The sequence below is a fragment of the Leptodactylus fuscus genome, chromosome 8 (genome assembly GCF_031893055.1).
Source record: "Leptodactylus fuscus isolate aLepFus1 chromosome 8, aLepFus1.hap2, whole genome shotgun sequence".
NCBI lineage: Eukaryota > Metazoa > Chordata > Amphibia > Anura > Leptodactylidae > Leptodactylus > Leptodactylus fuscus.
In genome coordinates, this window is record NC_134272.1 from 69,601,575 (window position 1) to 69,616,998 (window position 15,424).

Consider the following 15,424-nt stretch of genomic DNA (forward strand, 5'->3'; position numbering starts at 1 on the left):
ATCATAAGAGATCACGCTGCAGCACTTTAACCAATTGCAGACGTTCGGGTTATCTCTGCTACATCTGTATTAGCACCAGCACAATTGCTTTGGGCTAAATAGAGATGCGTGTTGCCTGCGTGTTACTGGCAGCTTCTCCGCTGTAGCATATGCATTATGCAATGGGACAGACTGCTGCTTGACTTTACTTGACCCACATACAATACCAAGAAGCAATGAAGCGTAGTGTCCCATTATGTTGCAGTCACATTGTGCAAAGGAAGACAGTACTCCAAGATAAGAAGAACGCTGAGTGATGTTTCGGATCCTGTTGTGGAGTCTCTTATTTTAGAATGCTGTCTTCACTTTATTGACTTGAGTGACAACTACGCTATAAATATTTGCCAATGGAAACTGACAAGTCTCATAGAGTGGTTACATCATGCTGATTATTAGGGGCATAACTTGAGGGGGTGCAGAGGGTGCAGTTGCACCGGGGCCTAGGAGCCTTAGGGGGCCCATAAGCACTGGCATCAGTGAGATTACAGCTTCCATCTGGCCCATAAACCAAGGAGACCCACAGATTACCCCTAACCACACTAAGGTGGATTAAACTCTTTGCTCCCGTAACCATCACTATTAAGATGAGGTAGGGGGCCCCAGACAAAAAATTGCATCGGGGCCCACAAGACTTTAGCTACGCCACTGCCTATTGTCAAGGTATGTGCTACTATTAAATACCATATTTATTGGACAGATCATATGAGAATGAGCAATGTTTGCCCTCGTAGGTATAACTTGAATCTTGGGGCTCTTGTTACAGACTTTGCATTGTGGCCTATAGTCTATGTTACGCCGTTGTCTGTTCAGTATAATATAATACACGATCAGACCTATTTCTGTACCGGGGTGACTGATGCTCCACTGAACCCTTGTATGCAGATCATTTTGCACAAAAAGTGTTGTTTCCTGCAAAAGAGGAAGTGTGAAGGTCTAGATTGTGTAAAAGTTCAGTTCATTTTATTAAAAAAAAAACACAAAAAACCCCTTGCAAATATATTTGGTAAGAAGAAGCTGCTGGTGGGGGAACCTATCACTATATTATCTAATTCTTTTGTAGAACCTATCACTGTATCAGACCACACTCTTAGATATTGACAAAAAACGGTTTCCAGTTCTTAGGTTGTCAAATATGCAACAGGACACAAACAAGCAATCATGGATGTAACTACCAAGGTGGCACACAGCAGTGACTATGGGGCCCAACAACATGGGGGGCCCATTTCCACTGAGCCCTAGGGGTAATTAGTGATAACTATGGAGAATAGAAGAGGGTGAGGAAACCACCATTAATTGTACTGAGACATCATAATGTGGCCACATTATAATTACTCATATGCAGTGATATCACAGAGTACACAATGATCTTTTTATGTATGTATTATCCCTTTACTGTGATGTCATAGTGGCCATTAGCTCTACTTTGATATCAGTGTATGTATTATCGCTGTATTGCAGTACAACTGTGTTATTATCCCAGTACTGTGACATCACTGTGTGTATTATCCCTGTACTGTGACATCACTATGTGCATTATCTCTATACTGTGACATCACTGTGTGTATTATCTCTGTACTGTGACATCACTGTGTGTATTATCCCTGTACTGTGACATCACTGTGTGTATTATCCCTGTACTGTGACATCACTGTGTGTATTATCTCTGTACTGTGACATCACTGTGTGTATTATCTCTGTACTGTGACATCACTGTGTGTATTATCTCTATACTGTGACATCACTGTGTGTATTATCTCTGTACTGTGACATCACTGTGTGTATTATCCCTGTACTGTGACATCACTGTGTGTATTATCCCTGTACTGTGACATCACTGTGTGTATTATCTCTGTACTGTGACATCACTGTGTGTATTATCTCTGTACTGTGACATCACTGTGTGTATTATCTCTGTACTGTGACATCACTGTGTGTATTATCCCTGTACTGTGACATCACTGTGTGTATTATCCCTGTACTGTGACATCACTGTGTGTATTATCTCTGTACTGTGACATCACTGTGTGTATTATCTCTGTACTGTGACATCACTGTGTGTATTATCTCTATACTGTGACATCACTGTGTGTATTATCTCTGTACTGTGACATCACTGTGTGTATTATCCCTGTACTGTGACATCACTGTGTGTATTATCCCTGTACTGTGACATCACTGTGTGTATTATCTCTGTACTGTGACATCACTGTGTGTATTATCTCTGGACTGTGACATCACTGTGTGTATTATCTCTGTACTGTGACATCACTGTGTGTATTATCTCTGTACTGTGACATCACTGTGTGTATTATCCCTGTACTGTGACATCACTGTGTGTATTATCCTGTACTGTGACATCACTGTGTGTATTATCCCTGTACTGTGACATCACTGTGTGTATTATCTCTGTACTGTGACATCACTGTGTGTATTATCTCTGTACTGTGACATCACTGTGTGTATTATCTCTATACTGTGACATCACTGTGTGTATTATCTCTGTACTGTGACATCACTGTGTGTATTATCCCTGTACTGTGACATCACTGTGTGTATTATCCCTGTACTGTGACATCACTGTGTGTATTATCTCTGTACTGTGACATCACTGTGTGTATTATCTCTGTACTGTGACATCACTGTGTGTATTATCTCTGGACTGTGACATCACTGTGTGTATTATCTCTGTACTGTGACATCACTGTGTGTATTATCTCTGTAGTGTGACATCACTGTGTGTATTATCCCTGTACTGTGACATCACTGTGTGTATTATCCTGTACTGTGACATCACTGTGTGTATTATCCCTGTACTGTGACATCACTGTGTGTATTATCTCTATACTGTGACATCACTGTGTGTATTATCTCTGTACTGTGACATCACTGTGTGTGTTATCTCTATACTGTGACATCACTGTGTGTATTATCTCTATACTGTGACATCACTGTGTGTATTATCCCTGTACTGTGACATCACTGTGTGTATTATCTCTATACTGTGACATCACTGTGTGTATTATCCCTGTACTGTGACATCACTGTGTGTATTATCCCTGTACTGTGACATCACTGTGTATATTATCTCTATACTGTGACATCACTGTGTGTATTATCTCTATACTGTGACATCACTGTGTGTATTATCTCTGTACTGTGACATCACGGTGTGTATTATCTCTATACTGTGACATCACTGTGTGTATTATCCCTGTACTGTGACATCATTGTGTGTATTATCCCTGTACTGTGACATCACCGTATGCATTATCCCTGTACTGTGACATCACTGTATACATTATCTCTGTATTGTGACATCATTGCATTTATTAGCCTTGTATTGATATCACTGATAAAGTGATATTACTGAACCACTATTCCCATGCCAGTCTGGATAATCCCTATCCAGTCGGAGTTTGCCCCTAATTTATGAGAAGGTACACATCCTTTGGGGTCAGTGCACCTAAAGAGAAATCTATGCTTGCTCCTTGTCAGTGTAGATTTCTGCCATAATTTCCTGGTTTGAAAAGGACCTTTCATGTACTTGCAGATCAGCGGTATTATATATGGCTAGAAAGCTGACAATGCGCTGAATTCCTACACTATTGAATTTGCTGGTATATGCCTAGGTGCAGGAGATATCGGTGCCATTAGTTTTGGCACTAATATCCCCCCCCCCACCACCACCACCACTGTAAAAAGGGCCTAGCATCATGACAGTACACTTCCATAGCCTAGTACTGTCAGAGAGGGTGTTCCTTACAATCAAGCCATGATCCTGAATAGTAAGACTCTCCTGACAGTGGAGGCATATCAGTGTTGAAACTAATACAGGACTGTCCTGCTGCCCTAAAGTTCCCAATACCAGAGGGTCCAGTGCAAGTGGCCCAGTGAAGATATGTCATATTTATTATATCAGTATTTCTCTTTCTATTTGTTTCCTCATTTATCACATTGCTCTTGTGTTACCTCCAGGCGTACATTATACTTTATATACTGTACAGGTCAACCTGTTAGTCAAAAGAAGCCTTTACAACCCAACTAGAAGCCATGTCACACCAGTGCGATGAGTTGCATTGGCAGAGATCCGCCTTGTGTTGTGCGAGCATCGGTTTTCTAATTTTACTTTTCACAGTAGCTGTAAAACCATTTCCTTTTTCTGTTCTCTGGTTTCCTGTTATCTTTATGGTGCTTGGTTATAGAAACTGCTGAAAGAAACGTTTGTACGTGCAAAATAAAAGCAAATAAACGACTTCATAATCCAAAGGACGAACATAAATATACATTCCAAGGCAGAGGCGTTTTAGGTAGTTACAAAATTCAGGGCCCAGAACAACATTGAAATGAAACTTTTCTTCCTGTCACCATTGCCCACATAGACCACCAACATACAGTATGTGGAAAAAGTATAGGACCCTCCACACATTACACCTACATGAGCTTTAAGACATCCCATTCGAAATCCATAGGCATTAATATGGAATCGGTCCCCTCCTTTGCATCTAAAACAGCTCCCACTCTTCTGTGAAGGATTTCTACAAGATTTGGAGTGTGTTTGTGGGAATTTTTGCCCATTCATCCCAGAGGAGCGTTTGTGAGGTCAGACACTGATGTTGGGCCAGAATATCTGGCTCGCAATCGCTGTTCTAATTCATCCCAAAGGTATTTGATGGGGTTGAGGTCAGGGCTCTGTGTGGGCGAGTCAAGTTCTTTCACACCAAACTCACCCACTTTATAGACCTTGTTTTGTTCACTGGGCACCGTCTTATTGGAAAGGAAAAGGGTCTTCCCCAAACTGTTGCAACAAAGTTGGAAGCATACAATTGTCCAAAATGTCTTGGTATGCAGCATTAAGACGTCCTGGAACTAAGAGTCTTAGACCAAGTCTTGATGACCCCATGACATTATCCCTCCTAACTTTACAGCTGGCACAATGAAGTCAGGTAGGTAATGTTCTCGGTGTAGTCACCAAACCCAGACTTGTCCATCAGGCTGCCAAGTAGAGAAGTGGGATTCTTCACTGTATAGAACACGTTTCCGTTGCTCCATAGTCCAGTGGCGACTTGCTTTGCACCACTACATCTGACACTGTAAGACTTGCCACAGCTGCTTGACCATGGACTATGTACTAATCCCTATTTTTGGGAGTCCAGTCGTTTTAACCAAGGCTGGATCAAGATCTATTGAGGCCCTTGGCCAAAACAAAGTCCGTGAAGGCCACTTGACGCAGGCACTTACATGCCAGGTTATTGGTCCATGTAAATTTGCAAAAGATAACCTGATAAATGAGCAAACAATTCATTCATGCACAGACAGTAGCAATGACCTGATCAATTTACATGCATTGGTCGGGAACAAGCTATCCTACTATTCCCAATCTTTGCCTACTTGGTCAAACCCTATAAGGCCCCGTTCACACTGCATTCCACTGTTTTAGTACATTTTTTTTGTATTTCTTTAAATAACTCGCAGATGAGTCAGATATGAGAACAAATAGTGCAAAGTGTAATAGTAATGTCTTTGCAAAGTAGTAACACCCCCCCCCCCCCCATCCTGGTATGAAGTAGAAAACATGCCTATAACTATAGTCACACAACAGTGAATACTGGCCATGTGACATCCGTTTTTTTAGCTCCCGTTCAATTACATGAAATGCAATGCATGTGAATGTGAGCTATCTACATAACTGTTTTTGTGATGGTCATAGCAATAGAACATATCCTATTTTTGTCCGTTTTCATAGATCCATCAATACAATCAAACGTATGAGGGATCTGTGAAAACGTGCGTCCCTTGGGTGTAAAAAAGCCATTTTGACCCTCAGTCGTGCGAACATAACCTTACATACAGTTCTTTTTGTATGCCATGTAGTTTTTGTGTTTTGCACTTTTAGTACTTCTTTTTGTACTTCTCTAAATAACTCGAAGAGGGTCAGTGATGAGAACAAAGAATGCGAAGTACAATAGTGATGTCGTTGCAAAGTCCCATCCTGATATGAAGCAGAAAGCATGAATATGAAGCCAGCCTTACATGCATATACAGCTCTTTTTGTATACTATGTATTGTTAGGCTGAGTTCAGATGGAACTGCCTTCCATTGAAATCAAAGGGTGCCAGTCATTTCCATTTTCCGTGAACAGGAACAAAGAAGAAGCAACATGCCCTTTCTTCAGCCGATTCAGCCATGGACGTCCGCCTGAAGACACTCCATCCCGACTAGGTCCATTCATTTGGGCCTAATCCAGAGCGGAATGCCGAAACTGGATGCTGGTACACTGCACCAGCATCCAGCCGCAGCTACCCGTTTTTTTGGTCCGGAATCTGAGGTGGCCTCCGCGTCAAATTCCAGACCAAAAAACTCCATGTGAACTCAGCCTTAGGCTGAGGCCTCACGTTGCAGAAACTGAGCTTTTTTTTTTGTTGCAGATTTTTCTGCGGTTTTTTGAGCCAAAGCCAGGAGTGGATTGAGCAAAAGGTAAACGTATAAGAACTTCCTATATGTTTCCCATTACTTTTGTAGCCATCCTTGGCTTTGGCTCAAAAAAACACAGCAAAATCTGCAATATAAAAAGCTGCATTTCCGCAACGAGGGGCCTCAGCCTTAGGATGTTTTCGTACCGCGGAAAATAAAGAGGAATTTCTCTTCATTTTCCACCGCCGGCATTGTTGCCGATACAGTGCATCAGCATTCCGTTGCGGCATCCCGCTTCTGATTAGGCCCGGATGAATGGGCCTAATCAGGAGGGAATCTGAAGTCATGGACCCCGCAGCAAGATAGAGCAGGAGGATTCTTTTTTCTCTGCCTCCCATTGAAAACAAAGGGAGGTGGATTCTGGAAGGAATCTGCTCCGGATTCAGGGGCAAAATCTGCCCCCGAATCCAGGGCAAATTCCTCCATGTGAACAGACCTAGAGTACTCTTTTTGTACTTTAAATACCTTGCAGAGAGTCGGGGGATCAGCACAAATAGTGCAAAGTGTAATAGTGATGTCTTAGTAAAGTAGTAATATCGGTCTCATCCTGATATGAAGCAGAAAACCTGAGTATACAGATGGCCTTACGAGCATATACAGCTCTTTTTGTATACTATATACTGTTAGTACTCCTTTTTGTACTTCTTTAAATACCTCGCAGAGAGTCAGGATCAGAACAAATAGTGCAAAGTGTAATAGTGATGTCTTTGTAAGATATGAAGCAGAAAGCCTGAGTATACAGCTGGCCTTTTGTGCATATACAGCTCTTTCTGTATGCTATGGAGTTCTTGTGTTTGTACTTTTCGTACTTCTTGTACTTCTTTAAATAACTCGCGGAGGGTCAGATATCAGAACAAATAGTGTGACGTGTAATGTAATGTCTTAGCAAAGTAGGAACATCAGTAATATGAGGCATAAAACATGAGTATTCATCCTGTATTGATCTCCATGCAGTTTTTATAGCTCCCCTACAATAGCTCAGGCTCACAGAAGAGCCTTGATCAGCAGCAGCCACATGTGGGAACTGTTGCATCACTTCAATGTTTCCGGACTGAGGGGAAGTCAGAATTTTTTTTTTTTTTTTTTTTTGCAGAACTCTAGGAGAAGTCTGGAAAACAAGACACAACTGCCGGTGACTGGGACAATCGAGGAGAGAGCAGAGCAACATCTGGAAAGAGTCCTCACCATCTTCCCTCCTTGCCAGTAAGTGACAACAAGGCAGTGGCTATGCCGCTGTATATATACTGTGCGGGGCTGGGTGTGGTGTTGGGATGTTAATACACACAGCCAGGCTGTCAGATCCCTGGCATTAATCCCCTCTTTTATGCTACTTGACTTGCACTGCCATGTCATCTAATGCAGAGTAACTATTGCAGATGCCTCAGGCCACACTCCGACAATCCTCTGTATATCACTAGGTACGTGCAGATTGAGTCACTAACTTTTTACCACTGGGTTTGCAGTAGTTAACTCCTTACTCCTTCTCATTGACCCATTCAGCGCACTCTTCTCAGTTGTCTGCCGCTTGCATTCGCTTCCCTTTCTGCTGATTTGCATCCTATTGAGATTTCTGTCTTTTGCACGATACACTTTGTGATTGAAGGTGTTTTTTAATGGTTGTGATTTGTGTTTTATCCTAGTTATGATTTTTTTGCCTGATTTAGCTGCGATTATTGACTACCATTGCTATGTCACAGGTGATCATTTCTGCCCATTGGTTGAGACGCTTATTAAACTGGCCTCAAACTTTTTTGTAGTTAGTTATTAACACTTACAGTATAGTATATAGTATGTTCAGCAAGCCTTAGAGAATTGCAGCGCAGGGTGATATAAGGTCATGACTTTGGCAATGATGGCAAAAATTTTCTCATTGCAAGATAGCATAGAGAACGTCGCCCTAAAATCCCCTTCCTATATGCAAGAGAGTGTAGGGTATATAGTCATCACCGGGGGATCCCATGTGAACCATCCATGTATTAGATGATCTCCATTCATTTGATTCATCGGTGATCACTTGGCCGTTTTCAAGGATCCCTTATACTGTACAATGTATCGACGGATCCGTGATAGAACATAATCTGTATTTTATGATCCGTGACAATATATTGATCCTATGAATATCCCCATTAACCAACAGTCAAATGAATTCTGCTGTTGTGTGAATATGGGTTATACATTATATTGGATTATACTTTTATGTGTGATATTATACGTTCTATTTGTTCTTTCTGTTACCATTTATACTAACGTTTCCTAAAATACATAGGCATTGATGTAATTGTTTATATTACTAGGAACCCTATGGATCTCAAGTCTTCTTGTTCTGATCTATGCTATGCTGGGGCCTATCATTTTTAGAATTATATTGCAGACCCTCTATTGGAGAACAGTAGGCAGGGTTATCAGACACTGCAAATAGGAACATTTCCCATTCCTGTTTATATTAATCTTTATATTGAATTTTTGTTCCTATTTTTGTTTTATGTTTGCCAATGTCCATCCAGTGCCAAAGCCTGACAAATCTGCATCCCTATTGTCCGGGCTGCAGCGTTTGCAGCGATGCTGTGCTGGATCTCTGCTCACTTGTTTTCTTGGTTTTATAGTGTAAGAAGCAGAAGTGGAAATTTGCTGCAAGTTTAAATATTTACAAGACGCTTGTGGCTTTGCTCGAATTGTATTCAGCAGAGCTAGACGAAGCTGCGAAACAGGGCTCATGGTCTACGATAGCTACATGAACAGAACTGTATATAACATAGTATACATGACTATATGCAGTGTATACATCAGAGATTTCTATCTGGAAAGATGGTCCTTGATATTGTAAGCGACCTTTACGTTTTACGGAGATTGATTGTTCCTGTTAATGGGAGCCTACCATTGTGAGCCCAGTGCAAAAGTTTAATAAGTTTGTCCCCCTTACCATCACTTAAAAAATACTTCCCAACTTTCAAAGGATACAAAGACGGACAAGCATGGCAGCATATACTGTGCACCCAAGCAAATTCTTTGTGTCAACCCATGCTTCTAACCCCATCTATGTCCCCTTTGATCCTGCCAATTTCTATTATTGCCTGTAATAGTGATTGTGGCCTCCTTGGTTCCTGCCACACATGGTAATGTCTCCAAGTGAACTCCACACAGTATAATGTCCCCTAAATAGCCCCACATTGTATAATGGTCCTAGATATTATAATGGCCCTCACACATTCTGATGTTCCCTAAGTGACCCCATTTATTATACAAGCCCTTACATAGTATAATGTCCTCTAAGAAACAAAAAAAAAAGTATATTCACCTTGTCCGTTTTGCAAGATGTCTAAGTCTCAGCGCCCATCATGTCTCCCTGCTGCAAACAGCATCACCTGCAGCATGAATGGTGGAGCCCGGAATATATGGCTCTTGTATTCAACTCTGTCTGCAGAATGAGGATACAGATCTTGAAATCAGAACCCACGTCTGGAAAAGCAGAACAGTACCCAAAATGCAAGACTGTCCTGCTGGATCTAGGATGCACACTACTTTAGGGTTGGGTGCAGATGCACCATTTGCCCTATGGTTAATACAGCCCTGATTTGTAGCAAACGATTTGGTACAACTTGTCATTTATCCATTATTATATCTGCGCTTTCTCTGCTGAGAAGTCCAGGATGTGGTCTTATATATTCATAGCTAACACCTCCACTATGGCACCAATGAAGGACAAGATGATGGTCCGTCTCCAGCAATGGCCTTCACAGACACAAGTAAAGAGTAAGCATTTGCTTGTTTTTTCCGTAGGCCCAGGAACACGTCAGATGACCACTTTTTTAATTTCTCTAAGAATAGGGTACATTATGTTACATATTTTGCAAATCTGTTTGGCTATAAATGAGTCAAATCATCAAGTTCATGGTCCACCTACACATCATTACTGGAAACCGTCCCAGTCATGTCAAACCTAGAGTCATTTCTTTCAGGATTTAGATACAACAGCCATCCTGATATCATTCATTAAAGTTTTTTTTAACCTCGCAACATGTTCATTTGGACCAACACGGAGCGATAATTTAGAGGTTTGACAGTTGTATCCAAATATAGCTGAAATGTTCACAATACTCTGGAGAGAATATCTTATTAGAGAAAAAACACTTCTTTCTCCACATATCAGGCTCCCGTCCTCTTCCTCCCTCACTTCTAAAATGTGCACTCACTATGAATTCTCTGCTAAATCCATCTTGGGAGACGAGACAGACTCATAGAGGGATCAGCTTACAACTTCCCATAGAAGTCTATAGACAGGGAAGGGGAGAAGTAAGAGAGAAACAGAGACTCACACACAACATGCTGATCCTTCTATCTAACATCATATGTGTTTTAATCACATCAATACTATTCAGCATGGCTATATATTGTATTCTCTGCTGCTTCGGAGTTAGTGACAGTGTTAGGAAACATAGGGAGTTTCGGTCGCTGGCTGGTTGGTACATGTTGGGCCTCATGCACACTGCTGAGCTTGCAGGCCAAGCATGATAAGCCCTTTTGGACAGTGTACTTGATCGTGTGCAAGGCCCCTAAATGAGCCCCAATGGGTGCAGTTTCTTTTTAGCATGTATCCTTGGAGATTATTTACTTACTTCTATTATTAGCTGTTATACTTCCCTTTTTTTTTTTTTTTAATTTTTGTTGCTTTTTGTAAGTGAATTTTTTTTTTTTTTAATTTTAGGCTAGTGGCAAAATAAATGTTACATAAGTAGCTTGGAGGGAGGGTATTGTTGTAACTGAAGAGACACAGCGATACATAGTACTTATTTTTCAGGGTATGGACAGACAGTCCAGTAATAACACCCACTCATCCAGACACCATAGTGTGCTACGGTTAGGCAGGGCTTTGGCTGCCCATCTGAAGACAGTACGGTTTCCGAGGTCTTGTCCTTCATCCTTATTGGAAGGCGTCTCATGAAGCCATCCATTAACCTTCCTATATGTTTCCCATTCCTTTTGTAGTCACTACTGACTTGGGCTCAAAAAAAACACAGCAAAATCTTCAACAAAAAAAGCTGCATTTCTTCAATGTGGGGCATCAGACTAAAACAGATTTGTGCACAGATGGGTGTCCCTGGTTTTGGCTTATATAAGACTAGCCTCTGCCGCGACTTTGTCGGCGTGTTGTTGGCGTCGATGATCCACCTATATCCAGCAAATTGCTGCCGTCCATGGTTTACCTGCTCTGGCGTTTTCGGCAGCTCTCAAGCTGTCCTGCTGCTGAACTCGTTCTTCGCGCCATGCCTGTGATTGTTCCGGCATCTCAACAGCTGGGTTGGACGCCATATAATGAGTGCGTTATTGCCGTTGATGATCCACCTGCTGCCATGTTTCGGCTGCTTTAAGAACCGCTTGATGCCTAGCTTGCTCAATCCTCCTCAGCTCCTCTTGAGGAGAACTCTGTTGACTTTTGGTTACCTTCATAACTCTCGCTGTTTGTGACAAATTCAATTTCCTTTTTCCCAGCATGTTTAAAATTGACAAACTGACAATTTGGATTAAAGGTGTTTTCTCATGAGTCTACTGAGGCACATGCACATTGAATACTGTAAAGCCGAGGTCAGTAAACCCCAATTCACTGCGATTTAGTTGTCTCAAAGAGCCTGACAGGTTCCCTCTATCAATTCCAATACCACTTTTACATGACATGTGACTTATTCTGTAGCCAATTTTTAGCAATCATTTGATAGTAGGAGGATATGATAGGCCTCCTGCTGTGTCTACAAGTTGTGCTAGATGTGTTGGCCAAGTTAGAATTGCTGGTAACAGTAACAAGTCAATGCTTAGTAGAAGCTTCAGAAGGAACATTGGATCTGGTGGGTCATGGTGAGACAGAAAAGCAGGACAGCTGCTGACGGATGTCACTAGATGGGCCTCATCATCCCATAGAGGAACACCCCACAATGGTTCGGATAGTGCCAAGGCAGCTGTGTGGAAATTGACAGCTGCCATTTCTTCGGCAGCTGTGGATGTTTTTGTATAAGTCATTGTAATACTCATCCCCGTAAAGGGTCAAGAATCTCAAATATATGATCTGAAATGTAAAAATTGTTTTTTAAATTTTGGCTTTCAAATTTTAACCCCAGTCTCAGTATAATATTATCTGGGTGTCTGGCAGACTGTGACAAGATGCAGTTATGTTCTTACAAGGCTCTTGCCTCCTTTATACAACCCTATTAAGGCGTGCTAATGTAACAGAGAGAAGTCCGACACACGTGACCTCCTCCATTATCTAAAGCAGTGTCATATCTGCCTTGAAGAACCATTGATTTCACAGGATGCATTACTTAGTCTCTATTATCCTGAAGTGGGGCAGAAAAACAAGCAATTTGGCCTAAATATGTCAAATATGCCTCAAAGATTCCTATCATTGTCTGGTGAAAGCAGACAAATATTTCAATGGAACTGAGCTGCAATACCAGACTGAACCTATTGATGAAAGTGGTGCTGTTTCTGGAGGAAGGCAATCTTCATACAACCCTTTTGAATGTTGAATTGTCAATTTCATTGTTGGAACTACTCAAAGTTATCCCTCGCTCACATCTGCGTTTGGTAATCCATTCAGGGAGTCCGCATGGGGACCCCCCGAATGGACTACCGAACACACTGGCAAGTGGTGTGCAGTGAAAACACACGGACCACATAGACTATAATGGGGTCCGTGTGCTTGCCGCACGCTGCCTGAACAAATCATGCGGACATGAAATTAGGTCACAAAGTACTTTTCGGTCCGTATGTTCCGTGCAGAGAGCACACGGACCATATTATAGTCTATGGGGTCCATGTGCTTTCACTGCACTCCCCTTGGCAATGTGCTTGGTATTCCATTTGGGGGTTCCCCATGTGGACTCCCAGAACGGATTACCAAACGCAGATGTGAACAAGGGGTAACGTGTTGCCTCTTACTGCGCAATATCATGGTATAGGTACAAAGTAATAAAAGCATCAGTATAGAAGCTCCTGGGCCTCAATGAAATATCTGTAAATAGGCCCCTACCTACTTGTACCATTTGTGATGATGGTATAGTTTGTTGCAGGAAACTTTTTGGGGCCCCTTCAAAGGAAAGAATGACCAATATAAGGTGACCAACTTAAAGAAAAAAAAAAAATTGCTCCATGGATGGAGGGGTCCTTGATTTCTTTCGATACACTGTACAAAGTTTAGGTGATAAGTGTCTGAGCAGGGGTGTAACTTGTGGGGTGCAGAGGATGCGGTCACACCTGGACTCTGGAGCCTTAAGACGCCCAATCTGCAAAGACCAGTATTATACATTATGATACAATATAGTTGGGAGTCCAGTACAGATTTTGCACTGGGAGTGGGACCCAGGAACTTCATGTTACGCCTTTCTGTTTGATCGATAGGGGCTTGACAACTGGTACCCCATGATGACAAGAATGGAGGTCCGTGGCTGTATAAATAGAGCAGTGGTTGACCATGCACGCTCCATTTATCTCTATGGGAATACTGGAAAGAAGCCAAGTACAACACTCAGCTACATATATCTTTGGCAGCCCTATAGAGATAAATGGAGTGGCAGCCATGTTCGATTGCCTCACTATTCATTCAGGGCTGCCCTATTCTAGTGATCCCCACCCCTCTGATCAGAAACGTATTACTTCTACCATAATATCCCTTTTATCCGTCTCACCTGAGACAGCTTTACATCCTGGGAATTGTTGCATGGTCCCGCAGTCTTGACCACTCCATAACTATAATGTGAGTATGTGAATGTGACTTTATGTTCTAGGAATTACATGGTTCCACTGTACGATGTTAGCTTCTGTGTAGGTCAAAAAAGAAAAAAATTAGAAAAAAAAATATGCTGGAATATTCATACAATTTATCAGATGTTTGCTTTTAGCTTGGCCTTAGACTTTGTTTTCTGCTATTTCTATTGTTGGAAACTATGCTTATATGCATAGCAGAATAAAAGTTATGAGTCATGCCTGGAGCAGAAGACTCGAGAAAACAAAAAGGAATAACCCGAACATAGGAAACAAGTAGTAATGAGTCGGAGAAGCTAAATCTATAACTTAGAGGGCATTATATGGCTTAAAACTGTGATGGCTGCCAATGACTTACTGTATGTCCTCCAGCCATAGTCACAGGCAGTAGAGGATTTATATGTCTTGTTCCTATACATTGTTCTCCAGCAAGGACGGCAGTGCAGCAAGGTAAGGATCCCTAAGATGGCCAGATATAAGACAACTAAGTATTCCTCTATTAGTACATGCAGCATAGAGCTACAGTGTGTATATAAAGTCTTGTATGGATAATCCAGCACACACTCTCTTTCATGGTTATAACTTGAGGGTGCGGTTGCTCCCAGGAACAGAAGTTTTAGGGGCCCATAAGGTGTCTCTTTTCAGGAGACCAGTATAATAACCAATACATTATAGCGGGGAGCTTGGTCCAGATTTTGCAATGGAACCCAGAAGCTTCATGTTTCTGTGAACTATTTCCAGTCATGTCCCTGAAAGCTTGGCATGCCCCTCTGTGAGTTCGACCATTGGCATGGACCTCCTATGCCTAATGGAAGTCGATATTTCCACCAGAAATTGTGACACAGTTCCAGCATAAAATCTTGTCAAGTCTGTGCTTCGGTACAGTACTGTGAATGTTAACCTACAGTAATCTGTGTTTGCACCATATATAGTGTAGTGGACTTATATAAGTTAGGGTAGACGCCATGTTAGCTCACCAACGCCTACAGAATGTAGGATTCGGTAACATCAGGGAATATTAGGAAATCTCCAGAGTAAGCCCTGCCACACATGTGTGACTGTAATTCTTCCAAGGATCATAAATGTTTGATATCTTCTATATTTTTAGTTGCCAAAATTATAGTTGCTAGGTCGTGGGAAAAAGTTCTTCTTTGAACTTCAACTT

The 15,424-nt window shown here is 41.7% G+C and overlaps 1 protein-coding gene across 3 annotated transcripts in view; it reads left to right on the forward strand.

Annotated features, from left to right (window-relative positions):
• The first annotated feature begins 7,602 nt into the window (after positions 1-7,602).
• The window catches only part of WIPF1 (WAS/WASL interacting protein family member 1), a 39,435-nt gene continuing 31,613 nt past the window's right edge, over positions 7,603-15,424 (forward strand). For 2 of the 3 annotated variants that reach the window (XM_075284134.1, XM_075284131.1), the window contains exon 1: positions 7,603-7,713. The gene's annotated coding sequence lies outside the window, so the exon portion shown is untranslated. Of the gene's footprint in view, positions 7,714-7,753; positions 7,929-15,424 lie in introns of those variants that run through there. The other variant, XM_075284132.1, reaches the window with a different exon arrangement.